General features: G+C 40.1%; 1 protein-coding gene across 7 annotated transcripts in view; it reads left to right on the plus strand.

The window, feature by feature from the left end:
- The window catches only part of dachd (dachshund d), a 120,631-nt gene that overhangs the window by 1,437 nt on the left and 100,781 nt on the right, over positions 1 to 18,413 (plus strand). The window lies entirely within an intron of this gene.

Raw genomic sequence — 18,413 nt, forward strand, 5'->3', positions numbered from 1 at the left:
TATTTTTATTATTTTTATTTTTTTAAATTATCAACAGCTTGAGCATTTCTTAAGGTTACATTACACTCATGACTCGTGTGTGTGTGTGTGTGTGTGTGTGTGTGTATATATATATATATAAAGCCAGTTTGTAATTTAATAACTATTGTACACACCTATGATAATGTGCCATAATCAAACACCCTTTATTTCTATCAAACAAAGAAATTAATACACAAAGTGGTTTAAACAACCACACAAAATTAATGCACTAACACATATTACCATTTCAATTATTTTGAGCTTTAAATGTTTTAATATGGAGTGATTTAAGTGAGGATCAATATTTGATTAAAAGCCATTTTTACTGTCCTGTTGCTCCCAGCTTTGATGTATCGCTCAGTCTCACAGGATGGTTCAGCCTGGTCAAATTTACCATCTCACCTGTCACTATGATTGATTCCATATTGATCTCCTACTCCAGAAATGAGCTGGAAATGCAAATATGATGGAAAGGCTCACATCAGTGGGGAATAGCAATAAACACTTGGAGTCACTTGGTTGTCTCGGTGTAAAAGCACACAGCCTTTTGGGAGAAATTATAGTGTGAGATAAAACTTAATTCTGACTTTTAGATGCTTAGTATCTCGAGCACATGTGGAGAAAAAAAGAAACCTCTCAGAAGTTGCTGTGCAAACATCATTTTTTACGTACCATTTTGTGCCATTAAGATCCATATGTATGATGAGTTTTTTGACCCTCTAAGCACTGCTGTGTCTGCAAAGTGCACTATTAGGCCTGGGCAGAAAATGCAAAATCAAATAACTCGCAAAACATTTTGAAGAAGAGAGAGGGATATTATTACAGTGAAACATTTTTAATTCTAAAGCATTTTTTGTCATATATTTTAGATTTTATTTAATATCAATAAACACACTTCCTCTTCTCTTTATGCTTGCTTCAAAGCAGCCTTACATGACTATATACAATATTGGTAGCTTATAAATATGCTTCAGCTCCATATTTCCACCCCTGTTGCAATTGTCTCAACAACTCACCTGTGCACTTTGGTGCTTAAGCATCATTTACATAAAGCATCAAGGGAGCAGATCTCCCTCCACCACCACCCCCTCCACCTCTCTCCCTCTCTCTCTCTCTCTCTCTCTATCGAGAAAAACATACCGTGCGTTGATCCTCTCCTCAAGCTTGGCGTGGGGCTTCAGGTGACAAAGTATGTGGTTGAACTCTCCGGGTTGTCAATGGGGGGATGGCCAGCGATGGGGTTAAAGGATAATGCAGTGCCTCGCGTCGCTTTAATGACGCTAAAGTGGTGGGCTATTACGGGCACATGGACAGGACTGTAATTGTCTCTGAAAGCAGCCAGGTACTCCCGGTGCTGGGCTGAAATCAATCACTCAGACCCGGCCTGCCCGCCTGCCTGCCCCATTTGGAGAATTACATCATGGAACAGTGAGGCATCCGCTGGATAAAAGGCTTCTGTTACTTAGAAAGAGTTGATTTTATTTGCAGGGATGTGTGCTTTACACCGTCTGTCATTGAATTGCTGCTGACAAAAAAGATCAGTCTGAGTAAACAGGACACAGGTCGCCCTGTAGGTGAAAACAACTTCCCCTCTCCAAAGTCGCTTTTTGCACTGACTTTCTGTCAAATAAAAAAAAAAAAAGTATCCGAGTTCACTGGTTAACCCGCTCAGGTTACACAACAACAGCCTGCTGCGTGAGATAGTTTAGCTTTTCATCTCGCCCTATTACCACAATGTCACTACTCTTATTATACAGTGGCAGAGTGGTAACAATGAAGTGAATAATACTCCTGTACAATGGGTCTTACTATTTCGCATGCTGTTTTTTTCCCTCCCACGGCCTATTGTGTTAAAACAACACTACTCTCATTTTGCACACAGTGTGAATGTGAATAGCATCACAGAGCTGCGCTGCATCCCGCTGTTTTAGTTTTGATGTGGACACAAACAAGCTCCAACCAAATTGTTCCCCACTATGCTTACTTTAGCATAACACTTTTTTGAGCACATTAAATGAAAAACAGTGTTCAGAAATACCCAGTAGGATTTTTTTTTTATTATTATGATGGGTTCAAACTGAGAATTTATTATGAAAAAAATACTTTTACATACTTTTATAATAATGTGCACTTTGCCTGAAAAGCATCGTGGTATTTTAGTAATTGTTGTTAAAGATATAGGGGAATATAGTCATTCTTGACCTCTTCATTTTCTTAAGGACTCTCGTGCCAGATTAGCAGTGTTCGCTCTCGCTCCCAGACTGATCCAGGTTCAGTAATCTCCCCTACATTATGACTCTGGCCCCTCCAGGAGCCCTCCAGGAGCCCTCTGTTCCAGCTACTTGTTTTCCTTTTCATTTTCCCCGTGGTGGGATGGAAAAGGTTCTTATTGCTGTGTGACACTTGAACTCTCTGAAAGGTTATTATAACACGGGGGGGCGGTGCGGAGATATCGCATATCTCTCATTGGTCTGCTTTGTGGGGGCAGGCTATCCGATGCTGGGGCGCAGAAATGCAGCAGTTAATTGACAATCATTGTCTACCCTTGAAGGTTAACCACACGCCCCAGACAATGTCCCACCACTGGGAATGGGACGGCTTTTCACTTACATGCCCTTCTTAAATAGATTTTCCCCGGCTCGTTTCAGTCAAACAGATCTTCCTCTGAAATGTTCGGAGTGACAGGTCGCAGCGGAGCGACTTCTTCTTTAACAGATATATTTAATTGATACTGATGTGACAGAGAGCGTTATGAGAGCTATCACCTCTCTTGTTCCCATTTCAAGAGTGTTTATGCCTAAACACACATATTTGCAAATGACGGTAATTGTTTTGTTTAGCGCTCAGTGTGAGCTGCCACCGAGGGTGCCAGCTTGTCTCTCTCCCTCCTCTCCTCTGCTGAGCTCTCTTATAATATATTTGTTTTCTACAAGGCACGGATGTGTTTACAGGTACTCAGGGGAGATTTCTGGATTCCATTCAAATCATTCCCAGTCAGAGTGGGTGCTAAGATACCCGTCACCCAGCAACCACATCCAAGAGGGAGCTTGGGCGATAATAACTTCAAAAACAGAGTGACAGATGCCTGATTAGAGAGAGGGAGAGAGAAAGAGAGAGAGGGAGAGAGAGAGAGAGAGAGAATGCTATACAAAGCTGTTTAAAATCCAAATCTATTCAAGCACTTTCTTGAAAGTCAAATTGGCCCTCATTTTGTGTGTCGTTTCTTTATTGAAGTAAAAAAGCAGCTTTTTTACCTTCTTCCCCCCTTTTTTTTTTTTTTTTTTACATTTTTAATCCTTCAGTGAGGCTCTGCTAAATTTGATTAGGTACAGTACATGTGCTCAAGTCAACTGTGCAGTTGGCAGATGGCGGCAAGGTGTTTTTTTTTTTTTTTGCAAACAAATAGTCTCCTTGAAAATCAGAATTGCTTTATTGACTTGACATTCACTCAGCTGGAACAAGTGCAAATTAAAATATATATATTTTTTTAGAAAAATCCACGCACTAGTTCAGTTAACAAAAGTAACATTCCTTTTTTTTTTTTTTAAGACCGGTTTTTTGTAGCTCGCAATGAAGCTCAGCCAAGACTGTCGAAACCACAGATTTCACTTGTTAAAGAGGCTTTGTTTGACACTGTCTAATGTCATTTGTGGATTTAGAGGCTATTTGCATGGCAAAGAGGCCTGTATTGTTAATTTGCCTGTTGGATGCATTAGTTGTCCAAGCTCCTATCTTATTTGCATGCCTTTACTGGATCGGCAACAGCAATTGAATTACCAATTAATTCCTCCAGCGAGTGAAATGGTTTAAAATCACACACCGACATCAGGTCCTTCCACGTTAATCAGCATATTAAAACGACCTATTTTTACTATGCTCACCAACCATAAAGGGGTATTAGCTTTGATTTTTATAGACAACAGACTAAAGCTGTTTAAAATCTATCTGTCAATATGACTTATCTAGCATATTAAACTAGATTTGTTAACAGTGATTCTACCTGATGATTTTACACTTGAGACTGATTGCCTGACAGGCCGGCAATAGATTTTGGGTCACTCTGATTTCCGCTCCCCTCTCTCCCACAGTCAGAGCTCCCTTGCTTGTCTTTACTCACGGGCTCCTTCACATTACAGCACATTTAGGAGAGCATGGCGGAAGTCACTGGCGCTCGTACCAGGATGTTAAATGCTACTGACAGAAGTTAGAGGGAGCAGATGAGATTTTCTGATTGGAGAAGGAATGCAGGCCCTTGCCTGGCTCTGTCTAATATGGTCACATAGAGAAATTGATTTTCCTCAGAAATTAATTAATTTTTCATATAGCCCAAAGCTGGAGTTTAAAAAAGAGTGCACACTTGCTGGTTTCCTATTTTCCCCCTTTTTTAAAGAATTATTGCCTAATCATATTAATACTTTTGCCCCAAGGATGAAAAGATAATTGTACAAATGCATTTGGAAATATGTATCACTGAGTATTTATGATTAAATTATGCAAATAACTCCGCTCCCATCCTTCGTGGGCCCAGATTGTCTAATTAGGATTGATATGGCGAATAGATGTTGGGGAATCTGAATACAAGCATGTCCAAAGAGCAGAAAATTGAAAATGACAAGGCTGGAATCCTTAAAAAGTGTGTAGGGTTTTTTTTTCTCTCCTCTCTGTCTAATTCAGCGTAGCTGTATCAGGAGTTAATTTTCCCCGGCTTCATTTCTCGTCTGAGCTGACAGGAAAAGGAATCCATCAGGGAAGCAATCTCAGATGGGATTCCACAAATTTCCTCCACTTGTTTTTTCTCCCCCTCTTCATTTTCGTGGAGGCTATCAGGGATGAATCTTCTCCTGAGTAAACATGCAGATGTTATTCCTCCAGTGTCAATGTTTTTGGAGCTCTCTACTCAATACACAAGACTCCTCCTAATAATTGAAGTATATTAAGAAAGGAATGTCATCCAACAAAAAGCCCTTTGTACTTTTGGAATTTCAGTGAAGTAATGCACATCATATTATGATAGCACAACTTTTTTTCTCCCCAGATTTAACTGAAAGTTAGGAAACATCCTACACAAATCCACTTTCTTTTTTATGAAGAGAATATTTGTCCAATATAATGCAATTCAAATGACATATTGTGTTAATATGACCCTGTTAGGTGTTAAAGTTAAGTATTATGTGTTTATGGCAGGTGAATGTAGGGTAGATGCGTGCAAAAACTAAATTTTCATTCAAATTAAAATTTTTAGTACCAAATTGGGCTCGATGATATATGAAAAAAAATCTAATATCACAATATTTTTTACCAAATACCTCGATACTGACATTGTGACACTATTGTAGGGTTGACTAGTGTTGCTTTCCGAAAATACTTACACAGTGAGAGTTTTAATAAATAGTGGTCAGTTATGTAGATATAATGATTAAGTGGGTAGAGAAAAATAATTAAAACAGCAAGAAAAGTTTGGTGAAACTGTATCACGTAATTGTAAAGCAGCCTTAAAAACCAGAAAAAAACAACACTTAAAATACTAGAATATCCAAAATCTTCGACAAAATGTCACAATGTATGCAATTTTCCATATATTTCCCATCCCTAATTCAAAAATAATCAAATAACTCCAATTAATTTTCAAAATGTCTTCAATATCCAGCAGTTTATTCCTATTTAAGCTCTTACATCTACATGTTATCACCAACACAGATTTCAGAAAACCACAAAATTTCTTACCATATTCAGATTTATAAACAATATCACTACACGATAATGGGCCAGTACAAGCACCGATCAGTCGTAGATTGATAAGAATTAGGGATGGATATGAGAACTTGCGTATTCAATTTGGACAATCAACCTATATGGTTATTGCCGCCCAACCTGCCACCTGAATGTGACATTTATAGATTTTTTTGAGTATTAAAATGGGTAAAATCTTACTTCGCTGTAGAGCTGAGTGCAGTAAATTGCTTTACTCTTCACACTTTCTTTGTGTGTGAGCTCTGCATTGGGGGACAGTTAGTAGGAGTCCCTTAGCACAAAAACACGGTGACAGAGCTAACTGTCAGCATCACATGGCTAATGTTAGCCTAATGGTCACGAACTGGTTTTTTGATGTGAGTTTGCTGGGACTGTTTAACGGCTCGTTGTTTGTTAGCTGCTGTGTTAGCTTGTGCTAACTGAGCAGACAGTGAAGAGACCAATAGAAGAGGGGGCCCGCACTCTGGATACAGTCATTCAGTACTGCGTCTAACCTACAGCATGTAACAACAGCAGGCCTGGCAGTTCAATAATTAAATTTCAACTTGCTCTATTTCTCCATAGTTGGCCAATTCACATTTCTATTTATAAGTTAGATTTTTATTTTTTTTTATTGTTTTGCGGGTACTCAAGTACTCTAATAATTTGAAGTGAGTACTTAAATATTACCTGAAATTTCCATCCTAACAAAGAATTATATCGTACTAGGATTTAGGAAAAGTTGTCCTTGCATTAATCATAAATAGGCTCGATCACTGTAACACTGTCTTTACAGCTGCAGCTGATTCAGAGTCCTCACTAAGACCATGAAAGTCCAGTCTTCAGATCTGTAGAATGACTTCCTGTTTGTCAAGAGCTTATTTCAACATACTACCTCTTGTTTATTAAGCACTGAATAGTTTAGCGCCAAAATATGTTCATTATCAGCTGTTATCTTATGTTCATTAGCTCAGACCTCTCAGATGGTCTGGGACAAGTCCACTTTCTGTTCCCAGAGTCAGAACTAAACAGGAAGAAGCAGCATTTGTTTTTTCATGTGCCATATATCTGTAGAAAACTTCTGCTCCACCTCTTAGTTCTTATAAATGAAGCCTTTAAACTTTTCTGTTTTCTGCTGCATTTTATTGAGTGAAACTTGGGCCTTTTTATTCATATCTTGCATAGTGATTTTTATTCTACACTTTTTAATTTTAGCTGTTTTTAAATCTTTTATTGTTTTTAGTTTTAGTATTTTAACATCCTATTCATATAGGTCTTTGTATATAGCCTTGTGTTTCTTTTATATGTTTTCTTGATGTCTTCCGGTCTTTCGCAGCACCTTGCCTTGTTGTTGAAAGGTGCTTTACAGATAAACTTATCTTGCTTAGAAATGTGCCATTTCAAATCCTAGTTGGCCATGCTCAAACAGACAGACAGACAGACAGACTACACATTGACACTAGTTTGAGTGAACAGTTACATGTAATTTAACAACAGCCGTGTTCCTCGCTGGGCTCAGCGGTACATCACAGAGAAGAAATCAGGGAGGAAATGACATCGGCTTCCAGTCTCTCTTCTTCTGTTGTTAGCTTCAGATGAACGGCACGGCACAGGAACGGCTCCAGTGCCTCCAACAGTATCTATTAAAGGGCTGATTGTTATCTAATCTTTACCTGGCGCTAGCTGGAAAAGCCCCGAAGCTAATGACACTTGAGACTAGCAGCACATTCTATGGTGGTTCAAAGCATCTGCTCAGTCAATACCTTCTGATGAAAAACTAAGAAAACGGCCCCACAGCTATTTACGTGAAGTCTGAATTCACTTAGACACCAGAAACACTTTATGCAGTCAATTTGTTGCATTGAATTATAACTAACAATGTGCATAAAATGAGTAGCTGTTGAGCCAGCAGGCTAGACACTAAAGTGATCTCTTGTGTCTGGTTTTGGAGCTTCAGAGACTCTAAAAATTATTTTTTTCTAACAGACACTTTAAGACCTGAATTGATCAAAGTAAATAAGTGATTTTGATTGAAGTTAAGCTAAACCATCATAAATCAACACAGCAATTCTGATGACAGTGTTTTCTTTCTCAGCAAACTGTCTTTTTTTTTCCCCAAATATTTATATGATCAGTGTCGTAATATTAGAGCCACAAATGCCAATATGCAGAGTTAGATTTTTCTCTTAATACATTTAAAGGTCATATCTAAAGAAATGGTTCTGTTGTAGCAACGACATTGAACACTTATCAACAGACTGTTCTAGATCTGTCTTTCAAATGATGGAAAAAATCACTATAACCTTGCTAAATGTGCTCACGGAAAATTCACTCATTAATCTTGAGGTCATTGTCATTTTACATATTAGAAAATCAGGAAAAAGTGACAAGTTATAATGTTCCAACTGTCAAAATAAGAAAAAAAGAGCTGATATCTTTTTTCAACAACCCAATCTAGTACTTGTGTTTAAAAAAAAAAAAAAAAAATGTTATAAATATTTTTTATTATTTTCAGAACACAAGGCTCACAGTATTACAAAACAAGTCCATTGTGTATATACACAAGGGCTAAAAAGTATCATTATCATTATCTTTTTGCACTAATTTACGTAAATGGAAATTTAAAAAAAATCCACACTAATGGCTTAAGGCACAGTTTATCGAATATTTATCATGATCATGATTTTGGCTTCTCACATTTAAACAAACTGCAATATTGACGTTTAAAATGCATGCTCCGCTCATAGACTACTCCCATGCAAGCACAATAAAATCAAGCACTTCCTTAAATAACTGCCAGCCTCTACTTTTGAAGAGCTGACAGGCAAAACAAAAATCATCCGTCATCGGCCATCATCATGCCTCGTTATGAAGTTTTTCAGATATAGGAGAGAACAGACATGTATTCTCGTGTAAAACAACACCACTAACTTGTTAAACCACCCTAAAAAACCTCTACAATCCACAGTACGATGAATGTATGAAGGCTGAAACATCCATCGCTGCGATGCTACAGCGCGTCACAGCACTATGACCGCTGTAAAAAAACAAACAAAAAAACGCACTGGATACGTATCCATAGGAGATGTGCTGCATTCAGGTGAAGAAAAGCCTTATCTTAAGTCTTGTTTTGATGCAAAGATGAGAACATTAGCAGGACTGTAACACAACATGGCAGCGAAAGTGAAAGCAGTTCTCTGCTCTTTTAAATTTCAAAGTGCAATAAAAATATACCATCCCCTCGCTCTCCCCCATTCACGCTCTAACTGTCCTGTCAAATAAATGCAAAATACAGCCCCAAAAATTACCTTAAAAAAATGCTTCCCCATGATTGTGATTATTTGATTGGCCCTAATCATGCAGAGCATCTATGGCTCGGTATGTATCATTTGCACAGTAGCTCTTTTTTCAATACAGAATCATTTCAGTTGTCAGCACTTCAAAGTGAACGGGGCAGCTCGTTCTCTGTACTGTAAAACGATAAGGTCTGCAATTTTGGCTGTTATCCACAGAGATAGCCACACCCAGAGCTGCTTCCTGACGGCACTGCACACCTGTAGAGGTTATGAGCAGGGTATCAATATCACCAGGTCAACACATTTTCATCTAACACTGACATCTCCCATTGCCTTTCACCCTCTCTCTCTGCTTCTGTCTCTCTCCCTCTAAGCCTAGTGAGAATATTGGTGGGAGTCTTTATTGGTTGCAGCGCTTGGGTTTCTCTCCTCGTAGACTCAAATGTCACCGTCTCCCTGATGTTTCTTTAAAATCGCCTGTGCCACCACTTGCTGTGGCGCCCGGCTATTATTACCCTCCTCTTAAAGAGTGACAGTTGGGTCCTCAGAGACGTGACACAAACCTCCGTGGATGGAGCTGTAGTGCTGTGTCAAGCCAATGCTCCCGGCCAATCAGATAGCACGACACAGACCACTGTACACCTGGTTTGCTATGAGGTTTGCAGAAAAGTCAGGAGTCTGTTCAGTTTTATACTTAAGCAGCATGACTTCTTCTTGCCTTTACTTAAACATGCAATATGTGATTTTTTTTTTTGCCGCTAATCAAAACAATAACAAAAGAGCAATGATGTTGTTGCAGTCGGTTTCTCCTGGTTAGGATTCCTTCAGTGTTCATCGTTCAGGATGTTTTTACTGAGAGCTGAATTGTCCGCAGAGGTCTCTTCCTCTCCAAAACAAATGGAGCAGGGGATTAAAAGTGGTAGAGACACTGCATAAAACAGTTTTTTGTTAAAAATCAGTGTTTCTCTAATGCTGTTTGGGTGGTCGCAGAGGAGCTGCTCGCCCATCTCCTGCTTTTTTTCTTTGATGAGTTAAGATTCTGATGTGTCGGAGTTTTTTTTTTTTACCAAGAGCCAAATTATCTGCAGAGGTCGCCTCCTTTCCTAAACTAACACACTGTGAATTTACTGTTGAAACCACAGAATAAAGCAGATTCACTTAAAAAAATCATAGTTTTTCCAACACTGTTTGGTGTGGCAGGGGCTGTAGTCAAGTTGCCGCTAACATGTGCTCAAGTTTGTTTTTCTCTGATAACTTCAGATCCAGATGTTTAGGAGGTTTTTACTGTGAGCCGAATTATCCACATAGGTTCCCTCTTCTCCAAAACAAACGAACACAGAGATTTAAACAGGTAACAAAACCAAATAAAGGTGCTTTACATTAAAAATCAGTGTTTCTCCGATGCTGTTTGGCATGGCAGGGACTGAGGCTGAGCGGACGGTAATGTTTACTCATCTTTTTTCTTTGATGACTTAAGATCCAGATGTTTTTGATTTTTTGTGTCAGAGCCGAATTATCTGCAGAGGTCTCCTCTTCTCCACAACAAATGAAACCAGTAATTTAAACAGGCAAAAACATTGAAGAAAGCAGTTTTACATTAAAAATCTGTGTTTCTCTAATTCTGTTTGGCTCTCGCAATCATTTGCGTCTTACTATATTAAAAACAACTGAGATCTAAAGAGAGTGTCTTAAAATGTGACTTAAAACTGGATAAAAAGTAATTTCAATTCATGACAAAGTCAATTCATGACAACCAGTTGCAGACTACTACAACCCTGGTGTATGTGCAAAGAGGACATTAAATCATAGGCGATGCCAACCAAATGACACACATACTTCAATCTTGATTTAAATTACAGACTTATCTGGGTTTAAACATTGTTGGGACAACTCTCAAAAAGTATTTAACAGTGGTCCAGTCATTTTTAGACATTTGTAATGCGGAAAAAAAACATGTATCCTCATCAAAAAAAAATCTTAATCATAGAATTGTCAGATGGAAAATAAGAGCGAAAAAGACAACAAACAGCGAAATAAAGTGTGTGCTGGAGGAATTGCTTCAGCTGTGATCTTAAGTAGTCAAACTCTGTCCGTGCATGTGCTAATACCTTGAAAGCAATGTGCTGTAACAGTTACTTCTGTATGTTCCCAGTAATTCCACAGTAACGCTGAAAATACAGTGAGACGTGTTCTCTATGGAAATAAACATAGTTATGATAATAAAGCAGCCCTTGGCTGAAATGGTTTGTCCACATACATTAACCCTGTGTAACTTTCACATTAGGAGCATGTGAGTGCTTGTGTGCAAGTGTGTGTGAGTTGCTTGGTGAGAGAGAGTGTGTGTGAGTGCAAGAGAGAGAGAGAGGGAGAGGGAGAGTGTGAAAGAGAGAGAGACACCCTCGCACAACTTCACATATGAATGGTCTTGTGTGAAAAGGAGGATGAATTGAGTCAAGCTGACATAGCATGCCAATAAGCTTTGTCTCATTTCCAATGCCGTATTCATTTGTGCCACAGAGAGATTTATTGCATGATTGACAATTATGAGAGGGTGACCTAGTTCTTTGTGATGGAACAAAAATGGTTTTCATCAGTTGCCTTTGCTGTCTTTTGCATTGTGTGTGTGTATGTGACGCTGCCTGGTAAAGAATAGGGATGGCCTCCGTGCAATGAGATACTTTTTCCCCCCCCTCCAACTATTGAAACTCATGCATTTTTCTAGTAATGGCTTCATATATTTTGCATAGAATCACATCATCCACTATGTCTGTTCCACAGCAGAAAAAATGAATTTCCTACCCCATTAAGCAATGTGAGCTGTCCAAATGGATCACGTTAAAGTGACATTTTTACGAATGCTCTTCAATCTCTAACTTTGGTGTGGAAATAAAAGAGAAAGGAAGTAATTTCGCTGTCTGTGAATATATATATCTTCACACACTAAACCGACTTCTACCACTGCTGTGTTACTGGCTGTATTATTGTTGTTACCTGATCGGCCAAATCACAAATACACTCATCCTTTTACTGTTGTGACTGTCAGTAAAAGAGCCTTACATTTCCTGATTCCTTCATTCCTTTATGGTTCATTCTACCTGTCTATTAGCTGTGTGTTTTCTGTGTGTGTGTGAGTGTGTGCGCCCAGTCAAGCTTAGATTACTACGACTGTGAGGAGGAAGTCTCTGCTCCTCCTGGGACTCCTGCTTGACTGGCCCCACAAATGATACAAGCCAGGGTTTAGTTGGGAGTTAATATCCTGCAAAATTGTCCTGCACAGCCTCGGCAGAATGTGGATGATTAAATGACACAAGCATATCAAAAACATTTTTCTCAGACTAGTGGCTGTTAAGTGTTGCGCCGGTGCAGCCCGTCTCCCAAGGTTACCATTAAAAAGAAAGGAATATTCAGTGGGAAGTGGGTGTCATTGAACTGTGATTGTGTGTGTTTGCACGTGCGCACCTGTGCGAGCGTGTGCGTGCATGCTTTAGATGTTTTGTGTAATGCCCTGTTTGAGTGGTAATAATATCTCAATAGGATTTCAGGGTCTCATTGAGAGGTTTGGTAGAAGGTTGAGAGGACATATGCTAATTGTGCCTGAGAAGACTCGCCTCTCAGAAACACATCCCACTAGAGTTTCCCCTCATACACTGGATGCCAGACTTCTCCCAGTGACAAAAAAAAAGAAAAAAAAGAAGCTTGAGGCTCCAAAGCGATCCATTTTATCCTTTCTTTTTCAAAGGATGCAATGCTTTGTTTTAACCTCCGCAGGAAAGGAGATGAAAGGCAGTGTAATAAAGCCAAAAGGTCTTTCTGTAGTTATCAAATGGCCTTTCACTCCTGACCTTTAAGATGCCACAGTAGGAACTGGAGACAATGCTAGAAATACAGATCGGATTTCAGAGATCAAACACCTCTTTGTATAGTTTATTCGCACGGAGAAGAAGAAAGAACAACCTTTCACAGCCCATCATTCGAAACATAGGAAAAATAAAACAGAAAAAAAGTATTTGGGAAATCATGAACTGCCTTGTCAGCGCCTGCACAGATCAAACACTTAAAAAGTTTAAGTAATGCAGCGACGGAAACATTTGGCTTCAGAGGCATTTCTTTATTTCTTCCTTTATCTGATATTGTCGTGCCCCAGCTTTGAGCTTTTGTATGAGGACATTCATCGTCAGCTGGGACTCTTGAATGTATCTCTGTGTGCTTGTTTGTACACATGCATGAACAGTCCTGTTTGTGTTGCTCTTCACATTATAACCAATGTGTCATTAACATATAATAGAAACATTTTCACTTAGTTTGGCCTCATGCATTTCCTGTTGCATGCTGGATAGGCTAATATTATTTCAGCTCCTGCTGTCCACCATAGAGGCTTTTTACATGCAGAACAGGAAAAAACAAACTACGTGATGGTAACGCTTTAGAGGAAATAGATGCAAGGCTTTAAGATCTCACTGCACTTCTATTATTAGCACTAAGTTGATTTAACATTTCTGAGCTTTACTAACTGCACTCTGGATTCTTAATGCCTAACTTTACACATTTAATCTTAGCATTAATATGGCTACTGCAACATTATTTATATTCAATGGTTACATATTGTCATTGTCGGGCGCTAACATGGTATTTCCATATTTCACTATTTTCATTTTTTGTCATGGATTAATTCTGTTGGTCCCCTCGATGTCTATCAGTGGGTTTTATTTTTATTTAAGTTCTCAACCAATGAATCCTTGGATCTTCTGAGAAATAGCAATTTTGGTGATAGGAGGTTTGCGCCCAACAGCAGCAATATGTGACGTCATGTGGGAGGTTTAGGATCGGGTTATCCAAAATGACTGCTGCTGCGTTGTCGTTGCCTGCCGACACTAGAGAGGCAAAGTCTCTCTCCTTCCAGTGGACCATCACTGGACCTTTTTTTGGGAAAAAATATGTATTGTAGTGACTGGCGAGTGACAAATACTTCTTTTGATCTAACAAATATGATGTTAGTCAATTTAAAAGAGTTTACAAATCAAAATAGTTTTGTTATTAAATTGTTTAAGACTGTGGAAAAAAAAAAGAACACAAATTGCATAAGTGATGTCCTAGCTCATAGCTGTTTCTCTCATTGAAGCTGCGACGCTTGCCTATTCCATAGCACTATATACTCACACAAGGAACTTGTCTTTCTTGTTTGTTTGCTTTCCGGCTGATACAAAGACCAGGAGTTGCTGGATGAATCAGACCAGGTACAATAATGTTGCATTTATGCATTGAACACTGTTGAATATCTAGCCAGCAAGCTAGCTGGTGTCAATGACGTATGTCATGCAATACGAGAAATTTAGTTCACTGAGAGGTTTTACACAAAAGTAAATGATACTATGATAGACTTATGATAAAGTGTGACTGTCTTGACTTATAAAATCATCTTTTATATTGACAAACATCATTTGTGTAATTCATGGCATAATTCAAACGGGACAACGTATCCTCAAAGAACAGTTCATATGATATCCTACGAATTAGGGCCCCCATTAATGACGTTACATCTTAACGTACAGTTGCATAATAAACTTTAGGAGGTTGGGTTTAGGTCAAAAAAAAAAAAGCTTCTGTGGTTAGATTTAGCGAGTGAAATACCTCAAAGATTACTCACAGTCCACACGGTCTCAAATTCACGATTTTTATGACGTGTCCACCATGACTGTTCAGGACTAGTTTCTTATTTACTCCTGTCAGCTCATTGGTCATGTGATTGCAGCCTTTCAAAATACGAGGGATGTGCACGTTACTTTTCGTAGGAAAATAAAGTAAGAACAGCCAGATGCCGCCACCATTGACTACTACACATGTTTTTTCCATAATAAGGTCCCATGGAGGCCGCTGGAAGGAGAGGGACTATATATCCAGCAGCTCACTGTTTCAATCACATCTATAGACAGGCAGGCTACAGAGACAGCTAATCATGCTCTTAGATGTAGACTGTTATCAGGATGCATGATGGCACCCAGCATTCCTGTCATTCTTGACATTCTACCGAGCGGCACTCTGAGTGTGGAGTGCCGGTGCCTGTGGACCCTGAAGGGCTCCGTGTAAGAGGGGCCCAGTCGGGGCCCTGCTGGGCCCAGCCTGTTGACAGTTCCTTGGCACTGTTGTCTCAGCAGGAAGGCATCAGTTGGAGTAACAGAGAGGCTGTGGACGAAGGCCGTCTGGTCAGCGGAGAGAATGGAGTTGGAGAAGATTAGGCTTCACCCACGGGTCATTGTGTTCCCAGAGCAGGCCCAAGCCCGTCGGCCTCAGTATTGTTAAAGGGAAAGGTCAGGTCCAACGACCAGGCTAAGCCTATTAAACAACCTCGCACAGCTTCGGCCTGGAAACCTGACTGTGCTTTCTCTTAACTACCGAGCAGGGGAAAAATCAGCTTTGAACAGCTGAGGTCGGCCATATCCTGATGTGAATTGGAGACCCAACTAATTGCAAATAATATAACTGTATACTCTTCCTGCTTCTTTATAACACCAGGCAGCAATTTCATACTGCATGTTTCATTTTCCAAAGCACCTAATTGTTTTACCGAGCCCTCAAGTTGCTGTACAGTGTGTAGAAATGGGTACTGAAACCCAGCATTAAATATGCACCAGTGCCAAACTATTAAAGACCAGAGTATTGATAAGCTCCAGCAGTTCTGCTATCAGTAATGGACGAATGAAAGCAATATTGTTGATGTTTATTTAGGTTACACAAATGATCTTTTACAGTTTTTATCTCACCAACACCATTTCTAAATTGCAACAAAATTAAAACCATCGTCTCTGATGCATTTTTGCTGTTCAGTCCAGAGGAGAGCTCTGTGTGTCAGAGCCCGGCAGCCTGCTGCAAGTGCAAGGGGCAGGCCAGGGTCAGCTCTGCCACTCTGTGCCACACACACACACACACACACACACACACACACACACACACACACACACACACACACACACACACACACACACACACACACACAGCTGTCCTGCTCTCAGTGACACGCTCCAAAGTCTGGTTATACTTCTCGAGTGGATGCAGACACCGCTCGTTGCCACAAGTACAACAACTCTTTTGCATGTAAGGCTGAAAAGACGAGCAATCTTTCCAAACTAACTGTAATAACTGCAAAAGTGCATCGCATAAATGTGGCGAAATGCACCGTTTATGACAGCCTAGCTTGTAGTTCGTATCCCCATCTACACTGTAAGATCCGAAATGTTGTTTTTACTTTAAAAAAATCTCAGAAACTGTAAAATGTACTGTAAAAGTAAATATAATCATTAGTCTTCATTTATTTTCACTTTATTTTTAAGTGTTAAGTTTACTTAAAATGTAGTTATATTTACCTGTTTTACCTATTCTTCATCTTTTTCCCCTTAAAAAAGAGTATTTACAAAGCACCGGATCGATAAGCAGCATCTGTGTGAGCAGTAGCACTGTTAAAATCTTAACGATACCCACCCCTAACAGCGTGTTCGCCCGTCTGCCGGAGGTTTGCTCTGACAGATCCGAACAAATCCTCACATTTATATCCTCTCAGTACTAAATGCTTATGTACCGCATTCATAAGGTCGTCTGAGCCCCAACACACTCCCATAAGTCTCCTTTAGCTGTAGTGATGGCTGATGTCAGGGATGTCTGCTGAATGAAAGGAAACACAGGCAGATAGCGTTTGATCCGTGATGGAGATGAGTCCACATAGGAGTAGAGCTAGTGATTAATAATGGTGCATCTGGGTAAAAAGGATGTCATCCCCTGGACGTCTAATGAAAGCTCTTGAACATATCTGGGAGAGGCGATATGTTGACAGTGGATGATGCAAATGAGGCTAAATGTGAGAGGAAACCTGAAATGAATCACCCCGCTGTCTTGTGTGTGTGTGCGTGCGTGTGTATGTGCCCCGACTAGCAGCCAGCCGTTTACGCCGTACAAAGCTCGGTGTGACACTCTCCCTCCTTTGTCTCAAACTGCTAACTGTATTTAATTTCACATCTTATCGGGCCGGGCTTTGTCTGTCTGTGAGTCTCTGCACAGTGGAGGCGACCCCCGGAGATAAACTCTGTCAGGCTCTGGGGTGATTTATTAAATTCTGATTTCTGTGAAGGACTTTAATGTCGAGGGGGTGGGAAGAGCGGGGAGGGTGGACGGGGAGGGGGTTATGGCGGTGTAGAGGGGGGGTGGGGGGGGGGGGGGAGAAAATATGTCGCAGGTGTCTCTGCCAGCCCCGGGCACTGTTCTCTCTCCATTACCAGTATTGTTAGGTATAGAGAGGCAGGAGAAAAGAGAGAAGTAGGAATCTATGCTGAATTTCCTGTCTTTGTTGTGGCAGTGGGCTTGTTTTTTCCCTCTGTTCCAGGCCAGAACAGCGGTATCAAATCTCACTTGTTTGGACTGGAGATAGCGACTGGAGTGTGGGTTAGTTTCATCGAGGGCTCGACCCAGCTTATATTTTAACGCTCCCTCTTCTCTGTGCATGTCACCTGAATGTGCCTCTAACCCTCCATCCAAATCTATTAGGTAAATCCTTTGACCTTATCGGCCTCCTTATCCCCCTCGCCATATTTGAATAACGCCTGATGTCAAGACATGTGCGACATTTTTTGAGGAGTTCAGCAGATTTTACGGGCAGCTATTACAGCCTATCTGGACCCCGGCGCTTCAATTTAAAATATTTTCTTGTTAAGCACACTTCACAGGTCAATTGCGACTGTGCCGAAGCTCAACATGTTAATTTTAATATCATTTTATTCATCTCAAATGCACCGGCTCCTCCCCCTTGAAACCTATTTTACATTTCTCTTTCATATCACCTTAATCTAAATTGATGTGTTATCATACATGGATCTCAGAGGATGGGGGGGGGGATCAAATAATGGCTGTCAGTGGTGCATGGTGAACTGTTTTTTTGAACATAATTTGGCCCTCAATGATTCTTTAAAGCCAAATCGCAAGGTGCTTTTCACGTGACCCTCCTCTTTGTGCGAATTGTTTTTTAAACAGAGAACAGAGCTGTAAAAGTGATGTGTTGCTTCCTCTGATATCTATGAAGCATTTTGATCAAAAGGTAATATTGGTGAGGGGCGCTGCTGGGTTCTTGTCTCCTACATGTTACTTCCCAAAGGGCTCTTTTCTCTCTGACACCCCGCTTCTCTAAAGTGATGAGTGGATGATAAAGAGTTGTGGATTCCATATATTTATTTATTGCTCGTATTGGAGAAGTTAATAGAAGACTGTGGGCCGTGATGCGTGAAGGGCTGCATGGGACGGGACTTCTCGTCTTAGATGCAGAACTATAGAAAGCCAGGCTGAAGGCATACATCAAACCACACAGACGTGCGTGTGCACAACTACCCA

Source organism: Plectropomus leopardus, chromosome 10 (genome assembly GCF_008729295.1).
Source record: "Plectropomus leopardus isolate mb chromosome 10, YSFRI_Pleo_2.0, whole genome shotgun sequence".
Lineage (NCBI taxonomy): Eukaryota > Metazoa > Chordata > Actinopteri > Perciformes > Serranidae > Plectropomus > Plectropomus leopardus.